Source organism: Peromyscus leucopus, chromosome 14, assembly GCF_004664715.2.
Source record: "Peromyscus leucopus breed LL Stock chromosome 14, UCI_PerLeu_2.1, whole genome shotgun sequence".
Lineage (NCBI taxonomy): Eukaryota > Metazoa > Chordata > Mammalia > Rodentia > Cricetidae > Peromyscus > Peromyscus leucopus.
In genome coordinates this window covers 38,214,328-38,237,768 of record NC_051075.1, presented here as the reverse complement: position 1 = coordinate 38,237,768, position 23,441 = coordinate 38,214,328, and positions in this window count along the sequence as shown.

The window sequence follows — 23,441 nt, the reverse complement described above, 5'->3', positions numbered from 1 at the left end:
ATTGTATGTAACCCCAACATCCAGAGGAGGGGTGGGGGGGGAGGGGCACTGCAAGTCCCAGGCCACCCAGGACTACACAGCAAGACCAGGTCTTCAAATAAAAAAGAAGAGGGAGAAGGAAGTGAGGACTATCTCAGGGAACCTTAGCGGCACCCCCACATTTGGAGGAGTAAGGTTTAGGGGTAAGAGAGAGCTACAGGGTAGGTGAGGCCTGTTGTTGGCTCCTCTTTCTTGTTGCAGATCACTATTCAAATGCAGATCACTTTTCACATGTGGTATAGCAACTTTCTCTGAATTGAAACTTTCTAGCCCAGAGAGAGGTTCCTTAAAACTCAGGAGATACAACTCCCAAGTCTCGGGAAGTCCCTGAATTTACAAGACTTACAAGCCCTGCCCCCTTCCCACCCAAGGTTAAATAAGCAGTAAAGACTACCGGGGAAAGGAAAACGCCCCAACCTGACCTACCCAGCTGTCTGTAGGTTGTGGGTGGCACTCCAGGGTCACGTCTTTTGGATTTGTCATCTACGCCAGGGTGGGCATCTCAGTGATGCAGTTGCCCTTGAGTCATCCACGTTGTAAACAACCTCTCACACATATGCTTATAAGTAACCCCAAAAAACCCATGGGTTTGGTGAGCTAGACATGGGTAGAACAGTTTCTTTGATTTATCGCTGGTGCCTGATCTGAGTTGTACGAATGTTTATGTCTCCCCAGTAAAAGTCACACAATCGGGTTGCCGTAGAGACAGAGCAAAGAGAAGCCAGTGAGAGTAGGGAGCCTCATGCTGTGGATTCCTCCACGTGTTGAGGCAAATGACACTCAGAACTTGACCTTTCAAGAAGCAGCTCTGCCAAGCATGTAGCAGGGTTGTCTTCAGCCATTCTTCCCAAATTGCTATATCACGACACAAACATGCTCCATTTTGTCGATAAGGTTTAAGGCCAGAGAGGTTTCCAATAGCAACAAAGTCCTCAGACTACACAGTTCTCTCCAAACCCTTGACAGCTTCTAATAGATTTCCTTCCAGAAAGTTCCTGTGCCCTGAGCCACACCCTTTTTTTTTCCTAGACATAATTCTTGAGTCGGGTTCTCTTTTTCTCACTCAGCTCCTTCATACTCTTTCAACTGGTCAGTGGTTACTGGAGCAGTGTGAGAGAGAATACCATACCAATAATGAGTGGTCTGCTTGGGAACAGAATCTCAAAGCCTATAACTGCTCAAATGCTTTTTTTTTTTTTTTTTTTTTTTTTCCTGACTTACTTTCCTCTTGTTTGGACTCCAGGGCCAGTCAAATTCCCTGCTGCCCAAGCTGCAAATTTTTGAATTCTGTTTTGTTTCCTTTCTGCTTTGGGTCCAGGGGTTTCCTGCTTGAGCTCTTCTTAAAACCTCGTCAAACCCAGCCCCATCCACACACATCTCATGCTCCCCAAAGGAGCACAGTGAGCCTTTTCTCTGCCGTGAAAGGGTCCCTGGTAACAGCTTCTCCATTTGGTTCCTGCAAACAATGGGTCTTCATCCCTTGCTCTTCAGTACCAGATTCCTGGCTGCCCAGGCCCCAGCTATTAGGACCACAGTTGGTTGTTGTTTGGTTTTTGTGTCTCCGGACTCCCTCTACCTGCCTTTCTTGTACAGGTTCACATTCTCTGCTCTGACAGGACAACCAAGTAGCTGCTGGTAGTAAGCTGCATTGCCTAAGTCTCTCTCTCATCTGTAGCTAGAGTTTTTCTGCCTGGCCCACAGTCAGGACAAATCTCTCTCACCCGCCAGTCCCACAGCCGCTCAGACCCAACCAAGTAAACACAGAGACATATATTGCTTACAAACTGTATGGCTGTGGCAGGCTTCTTGCTAACTGTTCTTATAGCTTAAATTAATCCATTTCCATAAATCTATACCTTGCCACGTGGCTCGTGGCTTGTCGGCATCTTCACATGCTGCTTGTCCTGGCGGCAGCTGGCAGTGACTCCTTCTGTCTTCCTGTTCTTTCTTTTCTCCTCTCTGTTAGTCCCACCTATACTTCCTGCCTAGCCACGGGCCAATCAGTGTTTTATTTATTGACCAATCAGAGCAACACATTTGCCATACAGACCATCCCACAGCACTTCCCCTTTTCTATTTTAATAAAAAGAAAAAAAGGAAAAAGCTTATAACTAACGTAATAAATACCTAAACAATGTCTAGTTCATTTGTATTTGACAAATTCAGAGAAAATAATTCCATTATCTATCCTATTGTATCTAATTCACTTTCTATCCTAATTAATCTTCAACTATAACTAACTGCCGGGCGGTGGTGGCGCACGCCTTTAATCCCAGCACTCGGGAGGCAGAGCCAGGCGGATCTCTGTGAGTTCGAGGCCAGCCTGGGCTACCAAGTGAGTCCCAGGAAGGGCGCAAAGCTACGCAGAGAAACCCTGTCTCAAAAAACAAAAAAAACAAACAAACAAAAAAAAAACTATAACTAACTAATCTTCAACTCCCTCAGAGACCCAAGAAGGAAATAATATTAGCTAACAAAAATAAAAACAGGAAATGCATGCAAGCAACTTCCTAGAAATTGTGAGTTGACAGAAACAGCCAGCTGCTTGGACAGTCATCTGAGGTTTCTCCGTAGTATTGGGGCATCATCTTCAGCCTATAGGCTTATCATATCTGACAGACTCATTTGTGATGTAGGATGTACACAAGGTCAACAGTTCAACCTCACAGTGGGTGAGAGCAGTCCATGTACCAGAAACACCTGAATTCCACTAGTGTCATATCATGATTCAGGATTTTAAATTCTGGAAATTGCTGATGTTTTTTGAATTCAGCTGTCCATTCTTCTTGGCTATGTATGTATGTGGCTTCATCTCAGCATCCTGTTCTTTTCTGCATCCCTCTATTAAATGCCATTCTACTATTGAGAGGCGTGAGCTTAATTACTTTTCAAGAATAACTGTTTCAGCTGCTGTCCATCATGGCTGCACATCAGAAGCCATCCTCCTCTTCCTCCTCCTCGGACTCAGACTCGGACTCCAGCTTCTCCAGTAGCAGCAGTTACAGTACAGAGAGCAGCTCTGATGATGAGCCACCAAAGAAGAGGAAAAAGAAATAGAACTCTCTCTACACTGGACCAGTGGACCAAAAACAGTGTGAATTGCAGGGGAACTGAAAATATGCTCAAGCAAGCAGGTTAGCTGGATCAGCTTATTAGAATCCAGATCTTCCTAAGCATTTGCCATTGTATAGACTACTAATAAAGGATATTATGTATTTAAAGACAAATAAAGGGGGAACTGCTGTGGGATGTTCTGTATGGCAAATGTGTTGCTCTGATTTCTGGGAAGTAGAAGGCTGAGTCAGAGTCACTGCCAGCCGCCACCAGGACAAGCAGCATGTGAAGATGCCGGTAAGCCACGAGGCAAGGTATAGATTTATGGAAATGGATTAATTTAAGCTATAAGAACAGTTAGCAAGAAGCCTGCCATGGCCATACAGTTTGTAAGCAATATAAGTCTCTGTGTTTACTTGGTTGGGTCTGAGCGGCTATGGGACTGGCGGGTGAGAGAGATTTGTCCTGACTGTGGGCCATGCAGGAAAACTCTAGCTACACTTATCTGATGCAATTGGTAGCTGAAAGGCTCTGCTTCTCAAGGTAATTCAGGGATTTCAGACTGACGGAAGTTCTGCCTTTGCCTGTGATTTGCATGGCTGCCATGGGTGTCAGCACACGGTTCAGAGAGGAACAGGGAAAGATAGAAAGTGACGAACTTCACCACATCCTGTCAGCTAGAACACTGGAGAAGACTGGAGCACACCTGACTAGAAAGGAAGGGAATCGTGTGGCCACGCCTAACAAGCAGGAAAGCGCACAGCCCCACCCAGCAACAACACAGGAAACAGGAAGAAAATCAGGCTTGGAGATGGCGGGATGGTGACTGAGTTGGGCCCCTATCCCAGAGACTTTCAACAGGTCTGAGCGTAAATATTCATAACATCTTTGTATTTTCCCCAAGGGACACATTCGAAAAAGTCCAATGCGGGGGGTGGGGGGGTGGGGGGGGTGGGGGTGGGGATGGGGGGGAGACGGGGACTTACTAACATGTACACAGCTTTAGGTTCGATCCCTACCACCAATCAAGACAGACACATATTTGTGTGTACATGTGATTCAGAACAGTTAAAAATAAAAGGATGACTAAAGACTTTAAAAATACACAAAAGGAGAGCAGGTGGCTGTATTAGCATCAGGGCCATGCCACTGAGGCAACTGATGGACATTAAATAGAAAATTAACATTTTAGGGAATGAATCAGGTTAAACTATGTAAAGAAACCACTGGAAGCATAAGAAAGAGGATGACCAGAGGGAACTTCTCCGGGCCACTTTTTAATTCATGATAGACTAGGAAGCAAAAAAATTAAAACATATTTAACTAATATATTTAATATATATTTTTTAATTTTTAAAATTATTTTTATTTATTTATTTTTATTTAGTATATTATCAATACCATGAAATGTGTTTGATACGAGAATGCATGTTTCTTTTGGCATGTGAGGAAATACCGGCTAATCATAGCCACAAAACCCCTTCAGATTCCAAAACTTGCAGCTACTGTGGGTCACACCTCCTAGTTATATTGCAATGTAATTAGAAAAAAAAACTTGAACAAAAAAAATCCCATATAAAATCACCTATAAATCCCACACCGCCTTAAGTAATTTGAGTCTAAACAATTGAAGTAATAATGCCATTTCTATTCTTCAGGCCTCAGAAAGTGAAGAGTCACTTAAACTACGGGCAGATGAACTACACAAAGTTGTAAGATACCGAGGTCACTTAAGGAGATGGGGTCTATAACCAATACAGTGGTAGAAATGGGCCACTCCAAATCCAAGGGGGCGTTGACTCAAGGGAGGGACCAGCAGCCTGAGTGTGTGGGGTCAGTCCTCTAGCCTGGCCTGACTCTGCTGTCTTACCAAATGCTTCTTCCTGCATCCCTTACATCATAGGCCCCAGTCTCCCTCTATTGTCCTTATACCAGATGCTGCTTTTGGTCCCCTGTAACCTCTGTGGTCTTCTACTACCAAACAACCTTTCAATTGGTCCCTGCTGCTGTTTTTTTCTCTGAGTATTTCTGAATTAAAAAAAAAAAAAAATTATGTGTAGTTCTGGCTGGCCTGGAACTCTCACTCTGTAGACCAGGCTGGCCTGAAACTCGAAGAGATACTCCTGCCTCTGCCTCCAGAGTGCTGGGATTAAAGAGGCGCACCTCCACCGCCCCGTAATTCAAGTTCTCTTCAATGGAATTCCCCAGACTCTCTCTGTGTTTATTGTATCTGGACCTACTGCTCTGGCCAGGGCACACCTTGGCTGCTTCGGGAGCTCATCTTACCCCCTTTCTCAGAGGGTGGTGGAGGAAGGTTCGGGGTCTCGTGGTGAACACGTATCTGTTTAAAGGCTGCCCTTTCTGGAAAGCCAGTGGCTGACTTCATCGTGGCGCAGCTATAGGCAAGACAAGATGGATGGGCAATATTTGTTGAAAGATAAAGAACCAAACGCCTGACTAGTACCTGGTGCTGTTTTAGATGCTAAGTGTAACAGAACACGACTCTATTTTCTAAAATTCACATTTACAAAGGTAGAAATGGAAGCACAGCCAGCTTTGACGAAAAATCAAAGACAATGTGAGCAATGTAGTCCTGCTTTTGAAAAGTGGTGTTTACATAAGAAAAATGATAGAGTACACAAAAATAAATTATATATCTGAGTGATATATATAGACATGTTTGACCACAGCTTTCTCAGAGCTTAAATCTTTTGAGTGTATCTTTCTATATTCAACACTGAACTGTGGTGGTATTGTGTTCCCAAAAATATTGTGTACCCTAATAAACTTATCTGGGGTCAGAGACAGAACAGCCACAATATTAAACATGAGGCTAGGCAGTGGTAGCACATGCCTTTAATCCTAACATTCCAGAGGCAGAAATCCATCTGTTCAAGGACACAGCCAAGTATAGTGACTCACACCTTTAATCCCAGAAAGTGAGCCTTTAATACCAGGGAGTGATGGTAGAAAGCAGAAAGATATATAAGGTATGAGGACCAGGAACTTAGAAGCATTTGGCCTGCTTAAGCATTTGGCTGGTTAAGCATTCAGGCTTTCGAGCAGCACAGTTCATCAGCTGAGACCCATTCTGGATGAGGACCCAGAGGCCTCCAGTCTGAGGAAACAAGACCAGCTGAGGATCCAGCGAGGTGAGGCAGCTGTGACCTGTTCTGTCTCTCTGATCTTCCAGCGTTCACCCCAATACCTGGCTCAGGTTTGATTTTATTAATAAGAACTTTTAAGATTCATGCTACATTGAACACTTATGAATTTGAATTTTATAAACAGGCTAATAAAATTATTTTTATATAGGACAGACAGTTTCAAAATATGCAAATCTTTTAAGCTAATAAATCCCATTTCAAAGATGACTTCCTATCAGAATAATTAGTTATGTTCAATCATATTTCTGTAAAGTTTTTTAATTTTCCACCTGCATGCAAGAACCCATTTAATCTTTTTTTTTTTTTTAAGGATTCAAGGTTTCTCTCTAAGAGACTAACGGATAAATCTCATAATTTTTATTTATTATTATTTTTTTTCACAGTTTCAAGAAGATTCACTAATACAACAGAAGCCTGGTTGAGCCTGACTAATCAAGAGGCGAAGGTGGAGGAAGTCTCTCTGACTGCAGCCTTCAGGAACACCTTTGTTCAGATGTTTGCCAATATCTGGACCCTTGTTCCGCCAGATACCGGGGATTCCTAAGTTTTGGTATTAGAAAGTTTTATTTCAGAAAACTTTGGGAAATAAAGCCTAAGGGACAGATAACAATTGGTAAAGTACTTCTCCACAGACACTGAATATGCTGAATAAAAATTCTTCCTCCCTCACCCTGAGATTCGAAGTTAGGACAACAGAGATAAGGACCCCTGGTTGGCATTTACAACATGCCGCTGAATTTTCTGGGGATCGTCTGGAGATAATGCTGGAAGGCACCTGGCTCAAGCCTTGGCATTTGCATTTTAACTAGGACCAAGGCTTCAGTCAAAGGAGGGAATTTACTACTCATTTCTCCAAACAGGGAGCCGGTGATTCTGTTACAAACGGTGGTATGTCCTGATTGAAAGTCCTTACAGTATCTTTCCTCGTTTGCAGATAGACTAGTTGTTCAGAAGCCAACAAACCTAATTCAAAGCAAGAATTTGGCAGAGTAGGGGAGCGCTAGGGTTAGCAGGCACTCTGAGGGATTTCCCAAGCCCAGATGAGACTGGGAGCTTTCTCACCACTGAGTGCACAGGAAGAAAAAACACACAGTAGGAAGGCTAAGGAGGGGCCCCATGAAAGCTCACAAGGACTCCATGCCAGGGAGGGGCTAGGGGTGACTCCATCTTCTCACTGTGGAATGCAAACCTCTCACCAGCTGTGAGGACAGTCGGGAAATATCTTCTTGGTTTCTTAACCATAGGTTACAATTTATATGACTTCTTGATACCTGGGTCGTGTAAAGCTCTCAATGGAAATATGTAGTTCCAAATATTTGAGGTCTTGAGTAAGCTGGTAACCACGCAAGAACAAACAAATTCTCTCTCCTGGAAACCATCAAAAACTTTCCAAATGTAGGAGAGGTGGCTCAGTGGTTAAGAGTGCATATTACTCTCTTGCAGAGAGGATCCAAATTTGGTTCCCACAACCCAGGTCTGGTGATTCACAACTGCCTGTAACTGCAGCCCTGGCTTCTACAAGCATTCCAACGCATGTGTGCATAGCCACACACATACATAGGCATATACAAATAATTAAAAATAATAAAAATGAATCTTTAGGGGAAAAAAATGACCAAATATGTTTACAAAATAGGAGCTCACATTAAATTCCCCCAAACAGTAGAACGAGCCACCAGTAAGGTCACATGATAAAAGACTGAAAAGTAGTAATGATGTTTAGATAATGCAATTATTGTATAGATACACACACATACTTTATAATTCAAAGACATAACAGATGTCTCTGAAAATATGAGCAGAAGATAGTGAAAGGTTTACAAGGAAGAAATTATAAAAGGACAAAAGAGAGTGAAATGAGGATGACCATGCCTGCTTAAAGATGGTTGGTTTGAAGTCTGGTGGTGGTGGTGGTGGTGGTGGTGGTGGTGGTGGTGGTGGTGGCACACACCTTTAATCCTAGCACTCAGGAGGCAGAGGCAGGCAGATCTCTGCATGTTTGAGGCCAGCCTGGTCTACAGAGCAAGTTCCAGGACAGCCAGAGCTACACAGAGAAACCCTGTCTTGAAAAGCGAATGAACAAACAAAACAAAACAGGGTTGATCTGAGGGAGCTAAAAAGAGAAACAGCGTGTGGCGAGATCTTAAATTACCTAGAATATAGTCTATAGAACCAGATGTATATAGAAACTTTGCAAGAGAAGTCAAGAGCCGTGTAAAATAATATAAAAGACCGGCTGATAGAAATCCAAGCCTCGAGAACAGTAAAGAAATAAGAGAAAACAGGGGAAGAAAAAAGTATTAAAGAAACAATCAGAGAAGGGGCTGGAGGAGAAAGCTCAGTCAGGAAAGCGCTTGCATGGCAAGGACAAGGACCGGAGTTCAATCCTCGGAACCCGCATTAGCATCCAAACAACACCTCCCATCAGTCAACCCACCAACAGTCAGAAAAGCAACCAAACAGCCCTGAGAATGGCGGCGTGGGTTAGTGATTACTCCGGAATTCAGGGGGCGGAGAGAGGCAGGCAGTTAGCTTGCTTGAAGAGCTCCAGACCAGTGAGAGATCCTTTCTAAAAATATATACACACATACACACACACACACACACACACACATACATACATACATACATACACACAATACATACACACACATACATACATACATACATACATAAATGTACAGAACCTGAGGAATGGTACCTAAGACTGTCCTCTGGTCTGCCTATACATACATACATACATGCATACATACATACATACATACGTGCGCGCGCGCGCGCGCGCACACACACACACACACACACACTATGATGTCCTGGTTGTCAACTTGACACACAAGGGAAAAAGGAATCTCTATTCAAGAATTTCTTCCATCAGATTGTCATGTGGGGCATTTTCTTGATTGTAATTGATGTAGGGGAACCTAGCCCCCGTGGGTGGTAAAATCCTTAGGCAGGTAGGCCTGGGGCTATATAAGAAAGGTAGCTGAATCTGAGCCTTGGAGCAAGGCAGTAAACAGTGTTCCTCTGCTTTCTTCAAGATCCAGCCTGGAGTTCCTGCCTTGGCTTATCTCAATAATGGACACAGCCTGTAGGAGAAATAAACCCTTCCCAGCCCTCCACACCCCCAAGCTGCTTTTGGTCATGGTGTTTACCACACCAACAAGAAAGGAAGCTAGGACACACACAGAGAAAGGTAAGAAGAAAGTAGAGAGAGTGTGGGCTGAGTTTTTGAACTCCTAGTGAAAAATAACAATGTGAAGAGACCGGGGAAGCCCAGTGTCTTAGTCAGGGTTCTATTGCTGTGAAGAGACACAAGAGACCCAGGGAACCCTATTAATAAGGAACTTAAAAGAACTTAAATAAGAGAATAATGCTCCCAGGATTTATGCTCAAAGATTTCTTTAGTTAGATAAAACAGAAAAATTCATTAAAATACACAAACTTTCAAAACATACATAAAGTATTTGTGATAGCTGACCAAATTAAATGGATCATAAAACACACTCCATGTTCTGACAAGGCATTAACTTGGACATCAATAATAAAATTATACTTAGAAGACACCTGTATGTTTGGAGTTAAGAAACTCACCTCCAAATTACTCATGGATCAAGAAGGAAATTCAAATAACAATTAGAAAATATTTTAAACTCAACTTTTACAAGTATAGAAAGCGGCCATATTTGTATTACAAAAGAAAAATTGGACAAATTCCTTAAAAACACACATAACCATAATAGACTCAAGAAGAGATAGAAGACATGAAGATCATTTAAAAATTTTAGCCTCCTTACAAGTAAAAACCTAAGCCCAGCTGGCATCTCTAACCAAACACCCAAGAAAGACTCTAATTTTGCAACTATTCTTAATATAAAAAGGGGGGATACTTTCCAGTTCATTTGTAAGGCTACCATTACCTTGATATTCAAATTGGAGAGCAGAGGAAAGAAGGCAATATGTCAGTATTAGTTATAAACATAGGTACAAAGTCCATATAAAATGAGCAACTCAAGCATAAGAATGCCAGTTGTTCCAGTCTCAACTTGGTTTGTCCTAGGGATGTTAAGTTGATTTAAAACTAAAATACTGATCAATATATAATGTAGCAAGTCACGTTGTACACTTACTATACTATCAGAAAGTCTAGCTAGTTTTAGCAGGCTTGGAAAGACAGGGGAAAAAAATGTCAGATTAGCTGTAAGTAATATGAGGACCTATGGAGAAAATTCCCCCAACCCTCAGACAAATAATTCAAGCTAGTAAGAGTGTTTATTAAGTTTGCCAGACTAGAGACTCGTTGCTGACGAAATGAAGAGTTTATTTTGTCTCATGGTTTGTGGGAACATGGTTCATCACGGCAGGAAAGGCCTGGGGCACTAGTGTGAGGCGGCTGGTCCTGCGGATCCACAGTCAGGAAGCAAAGAGAAGTGAAGGCCACGCCTGCCATTTTCCCTCACCTTTCCCCTTACCTCCCAGGCCTGGAACCCTGTCCCCAAGTTTAGGGTGTGCCGTCTCTTCTCAGATAAGTCTTTGGAAGCACCTTTATAGACACAGCCAGAGGTGTGTCTGGAGATTCCAAATCCAGTCAAGTTTACCATTAAAATGAATTCTCACAGATATCAATAGCGTACTTTAAAAATAAAAACTAGAGTTTGGGGCTGGGGACATAGCTCAGTTGACAAGGACCTGAGTTTGATCCCTGGGAAAACCAACCAAACCAACAAATAGACCGACAAACAGCAAAGCTGGCTGTGGTGGTGTGCGTGTGTGATCCCAGGGCTGTAGGAAGTGTAGACAGGAAGATCCCTGGGCCCCACTGGCTAGATGGCCTAGGCTACTTGGTAAATTCCGGGCCAGTGAGAGGCCCTGTCTCTGAAATAAAAATGGTTGTCAGAGCCTAAGAGATGACACCTGAGGTTGTCCTCGGGCCTCAACACACACAAAGAGTTCTGAGAAAGTGTTCCAAAATGAGATTTTTAAATTGTAATTTACAACACCATCAAAAACAAAAGCAAACCGGGCGGTGGTGGCGCACGCCTTTAATCCCAGCACTCGGGAGGCAGAGCCAGGCGGATCTCTGTGAGTTCGAGGCCAGCCTGGTCTACAGAGCGAGATCCAGAACAGGCACCAAAACTACACAGAAAAACCCTGTCTCGAGAAACCTAAATAAATAAATAAATAAATAAATAAATAAATAAATAAATAAATGCAGTATGCTTAAGAAAAACGTACAGAGCCCTCATAGGGAAAATGACAATACATAACAAAAAGATAAACAAATGCATGTACGGCTAGAATTTGCTATGAATTAGTTAACTCAGTGTTTCCTAGAATCTATAAAATCAACACAAGACCAACTGAACTTGAAAGAGATTCCCCCGACAGTGTCCCCATTTGGGTGTGTGGGTATGCACACAACCAGACAATTGTATTTGCAATGCCCGGGGAGGAGTAAAGGTAATCTTGAACAATGGAGCCAGGGGAGGAAGGAGTCATCCAAGTGGTTGTAAAGAATTACTATATAGCATATTATTTAAAACATCGGTGTGGGGGCAGGAAAGATGGCTCAGTGGTTAATGGCACTGACTGCCCTCCCCAAGGACCGGGGTTCAAATCCCAGCACCCACATGGCAGCTAACAACCGTCTATAACTCAAAGATCTGACCTGCAGGCAAAACACCAATGCACATAAAATAAAAGTAAATAAAAAAGTAAATCATTAAAAAAAAAATGGTGTATAATTTTAGGAGGAAACAGAACAGAGAGCGCCTATGGGTTATGGCAGAGAAGGGATCATGAGAGTGAAGAATGGACTTTAAAAAATGGTGCTGGGGACATAGCTCAATGGCTGTGTGGCTGTCCAGCGTGTTCAAGCTAACACACACACACACACACACACACACACAGAGAGAGAGAGAGAGAGAGACAGAGAGAGAGAGAGAGACAGAGAGAGAGAGAGAGAGAGAGAGAGAGAGAGAGAGAGAGAGAAATGGCACCAGGACGATGATTGGCTATCCATAAAGAAAACAGATCAGATTTGGTCTCTGCTGAAGAGCTTACATAAAAATCACTTCTGGTGAATGAAAAACTTAAGGGGGGGAAGCTAACAGGGATTGTTTTAAGAAATAAATAAATAAGGGATAATATCTTCACAACTGTTAGAAAATTCCTTTCAAGTAAGTAGTAAAAGCCAAAACCACAAAGAAAAAAAATTGTAGCTCTCAGCTACAACATTAAAACAAAGTGCTTCTTGAGACTGGAGAGATGGATGGATGGCTCAGCAGTTAGGAGAACTTGCTCTTCGAGACAACTGGGTTCCGTTCCCAGCACTCCCATGGTGGCTTACAACTGTCTGTAACTGCAGTTCCGGGGGATTCATCGCCCTCTGTTGGTCTCTGCAGGCACTGCATGCACATGGTGCACATACACATGGACAAAATATTTACACATAAAATAAAAATAAGTCACTCTTTTGTTTTTAATTAAGTGCTTATGAACACTTCTCTGATCTTTAGGCAAGTTTATTAGGGTACACAATATATCACCACACCCCTCCTTACTATAACACGAATTGCTAAATTGGTCTTTTAATAAAAATCCCAGAGCCAGATTTTGGGGGTAAATGCTGAAAGATCAGAGAAGCAGAGCAGCCAGCCACTAGTTCTTACCTCTACAAAAGCTTCAGCCTAAAGAGAGAGAGTTCCTGTTTCCTCACACCATATATACCTTTCTCTGCCCTGCCATATTACTTCCTGGGATTAAAGGCGTGTGTGCTTCCCAAGCAAAGACATGAGATCTCAAATTAAGGGTGGAATTAAGGGTGTGTGCCACCACTGCCTGACCTCTATGTCTAATCTAGTGGTTGGTTCTGTGCTCTGATCCTCAGGCAAGTTTATTAAGGTACACGATACGTCACCACAGGTATCTGTATGACCTACTGTCACTTACAGATACCCTCTTCAAACCCTAACAGCCCATTTCACCCCATTTAAAAAAAAATGAGTGGGGTTTACCCACACAGATATTTGCCAAGATTTTATAAACTGCTCTGCATCTTGGCAGAGTTTACCGGACCTCATTCTACTGCCTAGGGACTTTCCTGGTGACTCTGATTCCTTCGTTTTGTCCCAGTTTGGTGGCTTTCACTCTTGGTCCAGCTGCCCAGAAGTGTGGTCTGAGGAAGGCCCCGATTTCAGTTCCGTTTTCAGAGCCCCCTACAGCGCCCTTCTCTCCATGGCCACTTAAAGCCGCTAGGACCGCCAACAGGCATAAAGGCAGCTCCCTCGGGCACCTTCCTTCTCATCCCAAACACTTGGGAAGACAGGAGACGGATGCAGTTGCTCCGAATCCATCACAATACAGTGATTTCACATTATTTTAAGCTCTAAGTCCGAGCGTCCCTCATTCACACCCTGTCAACCACAGCACGTTGAACTCCTACCCTGGGAAGTTCCAAACTATGGAAAAACTCTTGAGGGAAATTGATGATTGTTTTGCTCTTGGCTTGAGCTTGAGGTAGAACGGGCATTCCAGAGAGCCGGTCCAGGACACCACCTGATCTGAATCTTTTCCTCTCGGGGTTCAGAATGTTCCTCACAGAGGGACCTCACATTTCACACACGGATGCTTGAAGATCTTGTTGCTACAACACAGACTCGCTAACCATGGTAACTGGACTGGCCAAACCCAAAGTTGGACTATGTACATGGCATAAAAATCAAGTTGCCTTAATCTTTCATTTTTGGCTCATTTTTCGTAGCCACATCCTAAAACCAAATGGATTGAATTTACTAGATGAGAAATAAATTCTGTCCGTGGGAACGGTTGCTATTGTCACAGAAAACACAAAGGGGGGTGCTTTCCAGCCATGCCTAAAAAGAGGTGAAATCACTGTTTTTTGGGGGGGGAGGACTTAAATTCTTACCACATGCAGGAAAAGAGAGTCGGTTGTTTAATTAGACTGCCTATTCAAAGGCCTCTTGTTATTTTAAATTGTGTTTTAAAATATCAAGCCCAGGGGAACCTGTCCGGAGAGCAATTTGAAAGTGTGTATTAAAGTCTTTAAAAGTGTGTATAATTTTACCCTGTCACTCCGAATCTGGGAGTAATTACGAAGGTGCCAGTGATTTACCTGCATGGGTACTGAATGCTACGTTACTTTAACAATGAGGTAGAGGTGGGTTGCTTAGACGTCCAACGTGGGAAATCGGTCAAATAAATTAATGTTTAGAGCTTAAATAACCCCCAGATGCTTCAGTGACCTCTGGATGAACTGATTCTGCATCCTTTGTATGCACACGTCTGAGATTATCATGAAGAGTACTCACTGTCCAGGCTCCGTGTAAGCCCACATGCCTCCCCCCTCCTCCGTTCCCCCCCCCCAACTCCCACCAGCTAAGCTTTCCGCTCACCAAGAGTCAATTGTGTGTTCCCAAACCTGTTTGTACTGCTGTAGTTTTTACTGTAATTATAGTTTAATTAAGCCATACATACACCAATGAAAGAACAAAGAGATTTTTAATTCCCCTAAAAATAGACTAGAAGTTTTAGAAAGACTGAGTAAGTTGGGTTGAGAAGAAAGAAAAATTTAAAACACAGCCTGCTGGATTATATAATAGTGGATAACAGTAAAATATTATAAATCTCAGAGGCACTAAGGCTGTTAGGACTAACTAAAGGCGTCCATTCTCTCCAGCCATTCATGCCAAGAGTCAAGGGATAGACCTGAGGTGTGAGCCTGTTCCAGTCCAAACAGGGCAGGAAGGAGGGCCCAGGCCATCTGAGGTCACGCCTGAAGCTTTATCGAGGCTGGAGAAGGTAGGGCACTGACCAGTGCTCTGAGCTCTTATTTTGTAGTGACATTCTCCTTTCCAAGGACAGACGTGTCGTCCTGTACCGGTGGTTAGGGCCCAGTGTGTAGGCCTGAGTTGGACTCAGTCATCGTTCAAGCCTCATTGAGGACGTGATCTGACCACTGAACTCGGTGTTTTTCTCCCAAATTGCTTTTGGCGATCTTTCAGAATGACTTCTTACAATGCTGACCCTCGGACCTCCTTTGAGAACGGGACTCTGAAGCATCAGGGGATTTGGGCCTACACTAACGTCTGAGACCCACTGTTCAGCCATTCAGTAAGGGAGGAGGTGAGCATCGCTTTCCTCAGCGAGTTAACACTCCAGGTCAAACCTCACCGAGCTGAGCTCCCATTTTGCTTCTGGCTTTAATTTGCTTTGTAACGGTAGGCACGCGACCTGACCTCTCTGGACTTCCGTCTCTTCGCCTGTATTCTAAAGATTCTTTCCAGCACCAAAGATGTCCACGTCTGTGTTATGAGTGATGCCTTGCCGTTAGAACTGTGCCTGAGGCCCTACCAGGTTTTACTGTGGGGTGACTGCAAAGAAGCATGCGGATGAGTACGTTGTACGTGGTGGGGTTGGGGGTTGAAAATAAAGACCATGAACTATAGAAGGACACAATCAACTTCTAGTCTCAATGCCTCAGTAGCCAGTCCCTTCTAATCATCATGACCCCATAAACTGTCGGGGCAGGAAGAGGTGCAGCAGCTTCCTACCAGAGGGTGTGAGGGGAGGTAGCCACATTAAGCTCTTCGGGCTACCTCAGTCCTTTCCTACTCTGTACAGCTCCACTTAGAAGCCACTTTTCCTGATGAGTCACTATTCTGGGATGGCTCTATTATGATTTACTCTTCAAGCAATTTTGATTCTAGTCCAACCTTGACATTATAAAGAATAAAATGTTAACCAGAGAAGCAAATGATTGGTTCAGGATTGCCCTTTTCGGTGGAGACAGATCAGCAGTATCAGAGCTCTGTCTTTCCTATGGAGAGCCCTTCCTAACGGTCCATCAAACTGGGTCCGTTTCTAAGACTGCTAGACTCAGGGCCTCGGAGTACCAGAGGTTCCCTGTTGAAAGCCTCCTTTGTTTTGTGTGGTAAAAAAATATCCAAGGAAGGCGAGTGTTGCCTTTATTCCTCCAGGGATGTGGAGAATTTCCAAGTCCACCCTCCTGGGTCACCTGCCATACCTCTTGAGGTAAATACAAAGGATAACCACGCCGATCTGGCCAGCTCCCTCCACACATGCTGCTTTATTCAGAGTGAGAGGTCTACCAACTCTATATGTGAAATGTTAATTAAGCTAATGACATTTGTAGCACACCACCATACGCAACCTTTCCTGGGGCCTGCAGATCTGTCTGTGTACGTCTGGTACACTCTCTTCATGGGGCTTCTTTACTCATGTCTGTTTATTCTCTCTCCAGAGCTCTGTATTTATCCCAAACGGCAGCCTCCAATCCTCTTGTGCAAAACAACTCATCTTTCCTTCCTCAAATCTGCTCCACCCTCACAATTCTCGCTTCTGCTAAATCCAGTTCCTTGAGACCTGACAGCGAGATTCAAGGGTCTCTTCTCCTCCAATCGAGTGTCAGTGATGAGGACAGTGACAGCCCGGCTCTCTGGTGGAAGCCGAGCAGCCACTTGGCCTGTGTGAGGCTCAGGTCTATACCTTCCTTGCTTCCCAAGAGGCTCATGAAATATGGGCCATCTCCCATGGTCTTAACCCAGAGAAGGTCAATTGCCACCCAAGGGCACACGTGAGATGAGGATGGGGGGCAGACTCCCAGAGCCAAAGTCATTCTCAAATGCCCATAGTTCACTGCTGTGGTGCCACCTGCCTGGTCCCCCTTCGCCTGTCCCATGTCCCATCTTGCGTCTCTCAGACCTGCTGTTCCTTCCCAGGCCTGTTTTCAGTCCCCTTGAGCAGAGCAGCCAGAATTTGTTTACTTCTGTAACAGTGCTGTGGATGGAAGCCAGGGTTCCCTTACGCTGCTGTGTTCTTCAGACCCTCATCCAACAGCTACTTCCTTCCCTGAGGAACTTCTTGCTGCCTTCCAGTTCCTGTTTCCTGTCACTTACTCCCTGAAGAGTGCTGCTCACATGTCTCCTTTCTCTATTAGTCCACGGCATCCCCGAGACACAGACTTCTTCCCACTGTACCTTGCTCAGTCCCTACTTGTGTGCCTATACTGTACGTGGGCTCTGTCGTCTATCAGCTGTGTGGCCACAGGCAGTTCGCTCAACCTTTCTGTACCCACCACTTCATCTTCAAAACAAAATGGCAAGTCCATAACATCTTCTAAATTCTATGGGAAATGAATTACCTGGCTGGATGAAATGGTTTAATAAATACGGAATACTTAGGAGCCTGCCAAGCATGCAGTGAGCATTTGTTGAATGTTAGCTGCTACTTAGCAGTATTTGTGTAAGCGCAAAAGACAGACATATGTTTTCTACATTTCATATGAGCCAACTTCTGTACATGTCTAAACTCTGTTCACTACCTAACATGGGAAAACAATACAGTAACTGCTCACTTATACCTTTTTTGAAAACGTTACATTTTTACATTTTACGGTCAGGTGTCAGCATTCTTGTGAAGGAGCGTAAGTGTTACCACACTGAAAAACTCTGAAATCTAATCAAGTTACAAATGGTCTGCAATCAAGGGGTGGTGGCTAACTAAATGAACCAATGTTTCCTGACTAGTTCACCATGAAAGAACAGACTCAATTCGTTTTCATATTCCTTGTATTTTTGCCTGGTTATGCTGGAGTTTCTTGTTTCTAAATTCAATAATCTCAACATTTGTAGCTATTTTGACAATAGCTACAATAAAGTTTATTCTTCCAATCTTAGTAAAAATTGGAATAAATGTGGTAAATATGCCGTTTTCTTAGATAAAACCTTTGGAAAAGGCCACTTTTGTATCAGTAACTGGGCTGGATTTGAAGCACAGATGATCCCTTTTGGGGCTATAGGGATAGGGTAACTTCTGATCACTCATTGGGACCAATTACAGGAAGGGTGCTATGGAAGAGCCTCGCTCAGATCAAGACTTGTACTCAAAAATAATAATGTTGCATTCTGTAAACTGTTCTCTAATGATCAAATGTTTTTCCAAATCAGACCAGAATCTTGAATTTAACCTGTCTAGCGAGGTTTCACAGACATTATGAGTCTCTTGAAAGATTTGGCACATGCAGAGGACAGCAAATATCAATCTAACATTTATTATGTACCAACTACAGCTGAGCATTTCTCAACCAAAACCAAACCAAACCAAAAAGCCCAAGTTCACAATGCTCCAAAATTAAAAAACTGTGAGCTTTGAAACAATGCCTCATTTCTACACCCGACCTCAGGGGACAGGTCTTGTCAAAATACGCATGTACTAAAGTATTGTATACTTCCATTCAGACTGTGTGCACAAGTTATACCTGAAACAGAAAGAAATGTTGTAATTTGACTGGAGTCCTGTCCTCCAGGAAGCTCGTTATTTATATGACAATATTCCAAAATCTAGGGGTGGAAATGTGAACTCCGAACAGTTCTGGGCTCAAAGCATTTCAGACAAGGGATGGTCAACCTATGCTTTCAAGTCACTTCTAGAGAGGAGAGATTAACCCTTGAAGCCTTTCCAAGAAGTAGTCTGACGCACTAGCATGGGAAATACATGTGATAGACAGAGCTGGCCAACACAGGGGAGCGGGGAGCTGCTGGGATACGGAGGAAGGCAAGGGGAAGCCTCCATTTCATAAATGAAGAAAGGTCAAGAATTCTAAAAGCAGGCATGAAGTTGGGGCTGGGTCGGGTAGAAATCAGCACATGAGCACTGGAGACGCGGAAGACCAGGGCTTGGCCCTCAGAGGCGAGTCTAGGGTGTGCCTTCTAGGGTGGGGACAAATAAGTGTGTGGGAAACAGAAGTGGAGGCTGGGCTGGGGCCAGATCCTGGGGAGACTCAGAAGCTGGTCTGGGAGCTCAGGCTCTAGTCCATACACTGAGATTTTCTGAGCCAAGGCGGCGAGCAGAACTAGGTCTTGGATGCTCTGGCTGCAGAGGTAGGATGGTTCTGACCCAGGAAAACCCAGAGGCCAATGAGCAGGTTGTGTATCCACCATTCCTGATGAAGAGTTCAACTCCCAGTCTACCCTCATACCTGCTGTCATAAAACATGAGAAGACATTTGTTTGAAACTAGAAAGGCAATAGATTGGGAATATCAGTATGATTTTCCAAAGGAGTAGTTGTTAGTGTTTCTTAAGATCCTTTCATAATCCAAACACCTCTAGTGATATTTTAATGTGCACTACATACACAAACACACACACACAATTACACCGTTTGCTTCCCATTTTAATTGATAGTTTGGATATTAATATGTTAATTAATAAGCAGGTGAATGGGGAATGCTCTTTGAAAATTTGTTATTATTGTGTATCCATAATTCTCATGCATAATCATAAGTTGCTGGGAGCGTTCCACCATCCAGAAAAGAACTAAAGAAAGCCAGGACCAAAGGTTTAAATGAATGGTTTTCAAGCTCTGTGCCTTATCAGTTCTCACACTGAGCAAGAAAGTCTACCTTTAGAATTGCTCTAGCTTGTCCAAGTTGAAACACACCCAAACTTTGTCCTAAGGACATTTCCCTTTTTATCTTAGGGGAAAAAAATACTGGATCTTTTTAACCCTAACCTCTCTGTGACTCCATACTCAGTTTTTAAAAAATGCACTCATAGAATGAATTTTAGTCATGTCCACCCCCCCCCTCCATCTTGCCCTCCCTCTCCTACGGCCCTCTTCTTGGCAAGGCCTCTCACATTCACGCCTTCCTTTTGTGTGTGACCCGGTGAGTTTGAGATTCTTGCCTGAGAACGGGTGAGAGGTTATTTGCTGAAGTAGGGGAGCTTATCAGTGGCTGCACCCCTGAAGAAAACTGCACTCCCCCAACAATCATTAGCTGCCAATAATCCCCCAGAAGACCATTACCAACAAATCAAGTACAAAATACAATGCATTTGGGCCTTTTTTTAAAATTATATTTTAATTGGTTTTGTGAGTGTGGGGGGGTGTATGTGTGAGGGGGTGCTTGGGTGCCATGGGGTGCAGGTGGAGGTCGGAGGCCAACTTTCAGAAGTCAGTTCTCCCCTTCCACTATGGGGGGTGGGGGAATTGAACCCAAGGGGTCAGCATTCATTGAAGGCAGGCCCCTTGACCTGGGGAGCCATTTCATTGGCCCTAGGCTGTCTATTTTTGAAGAAGGCAAAGGATGTTTTCTCCCCACAAACCATCCTTGCTACCAACTGCACACAGAATACACTTTGCAAGCATTTCCAGACTTCAGGAAACTTCCAGACCCTTGCTTGGAGCTCAAGGTTTGGACCTGCCTGTGTGGGATGATTTGGGGTCAGAGAGGTTATGTGGGTTTAACTGTTGATCCCCGACCTGTCTGTCCCACTGTGGTGTCTATAAGGAGGGGATGCAGGTGCACCCCACAACTTGCAATTCTCTCTGGACCAAATAGACACCCAGGTCCTCTGCTTGGAGGAGTCATTTCCCCCCTGAAGATTCCTTCCTGACTTATGCAGGAGGAGCTTTGTCTAACTGTCGAGATTTTGCCTCCTCAGGCAGGCTTCCGGGATGTGTTTGAGATGCTTCTAGTGCAAAAGGTACTGTCTTTGCTGTTCTTCTAGCTCCTCACTGTCCAGGTCTTGAGGAGGCCCCAACCCAACCTCTGTGACAGTTCACATGGAATGAGCGAGGAGGGTCACGGCCCAGGACAAGGCTCCTAGCTCCTATCCCGATGCACCATAATCCTGGGCTTTCACTGCTAGGGGTACATAGCAGATCCAGAACACTGGGTCAGCACGCAAGAAAGGTGTTTCAGGCTAAGTGATCAGTAAGGCTCCTGGGACATGCCAAGTCACATACACTTGTCACACTGACTGGATGACTCACTTGGCCTACGGACTCTCATACACACCTAAGCTTTACTGTTCAAAAGTCTGTTCCTTCTACCTGGAAAGTCACTCTGATGGGCGGGATGCTATTTTGCAAGTCAAACGCTGCTTGCCTTGAGCACAGGGCTATGAAGTGGGTGTCGGAGACACAACATATCCCCCCCCCCCCACACACACACAGATGACTCTGCGTTATTAACCCAGGCAGCTGTGTTTAGTGGCTGTGGTAACATGGATACCACAAGCCTACAGATGATAACTGTGTCAGAGGTCATGGGTCAGAGGCCACTGAGCACATGTCTAACCGCTTGCCGCAGAGGGAGGGGTAGAATTCGCTGGCAGATAAAGCTGAAGATATTTGCCAAATATCTCATTTCCTGCGTGCAGCCAGATGGTTGTGATTCATGTTAAAAAAAAAAAAATTCCTTCTCGGTTCCATGGACAAATATTTCAGGGTAGTTACAAACTAGTCATGTAGTCCGTCCCATGTGTTTTGCTATGGTATGTATGTGTGAGAAAGTTAGACAGTGAAAAATTTAAAGCTCAAGTATGTGAAAAAATATACAGTACTTACAACAGTTACACACACATGCCCAAGGTGTTCTGGATCCGTAATGTATAAAATAGCTCTTCATGACCCAACAAAGGTGTGGGGGTCTTCAACGTGCTGCACAGAAAAGGGTGTCACGTGACGCAGGACATATGCTTCACTGTGGTCTCATCCTCTCATTTGGAAGCATCGGTTTTTGTTATGGCATTGAGAAGAGAAAGTGAACATTTATTAACTTTTTAAGAGAAGAAGGAAGGCAGGAGAAGAGAGAAGACTGGATAGATAGATTCTTGGCTAGCTACCAGGCCCAAGACCTCTCTGCCCAACACCTGCCTCACTCGGAGCAGGAAGCAGGCCTCAGTCTCTTGAGTCACAGAAGGAAATGTCACTCTTCAGCACAGCCTAGCACACAAGGTTCTGGTACCATCCTCTGGCCTCCTGACAAGAATGCTCACTGACAGATCCCAAGATAACGTAAGTCCATCTGGTGTGTTCTGAAGATCAAAAACAAATGTATGGCGCCTCCCCTTCTTGGACCCACCCACCCGCTCTCTCAAGCTCCGACCTGCTTTCAGGAACACTTAAGCTCTGTGGGTAAAGCCTAGACTCGTTCCCAGGAGGGCTCTCTTGTAGGGAGATTTGCACATGGTGCATGGCACCTCGGGGTTCCACACCTCACCGGCTCAAGAGACAAGACACTCGGCAGTCCCTCACACAGGAGAGAGGCAGCCTGGCCAGGAGGCCAGCTGCGTAACGACAGGGTTGTTTTTCCATAAGATGCACAGCCAGTGCTTGATGGAAGCCTAGCCCAGACTGTGCAGGAGGGAGAGTGTGAAGGCCCAGGGGCATCAGGCAGCGTGGACGAGCCTCCCCAGTCCAGCAGAACAGTTAGGACGGTAAAACCGAAGCTGGGGAGGAGCGCCTTCGTTTTTAATGTTTCGCTGTGCTGGATTTTGGTCTCAACAAAAAGGAGTACATTGAACCCAGCTCTTCTTCAAGAGAAGTTATAGACAGGGCTTTGTGGGTGATAAGACTCGGTGGTGAGAGAGAGGGAGACGCCAGGCATCCTTTACGCCCGTCCCTGGGCAGACACCTGTTTGACACGGGCTGAATAGAATGACACCGAGTAGAATGTACTATCCGCACCAACCCGTTTCCCCTGAACAGCAGGTTCAAATGCCAAGGTAGATAGAGAAGGGGAAGGAGCCAGAAAGAGAAGGATTGGGGTGCGGGGGGGTGGGGTGTGTTCCCATTCTTCCTCAGGACAGGAGTTTGGCTCCCATTCTGTTTTGAACAATGGAGCCACTGTGTAAAACGCCCCATTACCCAGGAGGGGAGAAATCCAAGTGATTTTGTAACCTGCAGGCTTCTTCCTTGTTTCTTCATGGACTCCTGATGCCGTGGGCTCCGGGTGGTGAACACTTAATGCCCACTCCTACGGACTGTCCCTACATCCTGGCCTGGGTTTTACTTCATTCCAGGAAACAGCCAGAGAGCAACCGGAGGCTCTCTGCCTCAGGATTTTATGACAAAAGAAGATTTATAAACAGAACTTAAGGGCCTTCCTGAGAAGGAAGAATTGGCCACTCTTCAGTCAGGAGCCAGGGAGTTATTTGCACACCAAGCAAATAGCTCTGGAGCTCACAGCAAAGGGCCCCGGAGCCCTGTCATTTGCTGACCCTGGGAATTCACCCGTGACACCTCTGGAATTTGAAAATAGCTGTTAGGCACATTGCGCTGCGAGACTCACAGATTCTTCTAGAAGGGACGGTCATTAAAAATGTGCGCTATCAGTGAGGCTCCCGTGAGCCTG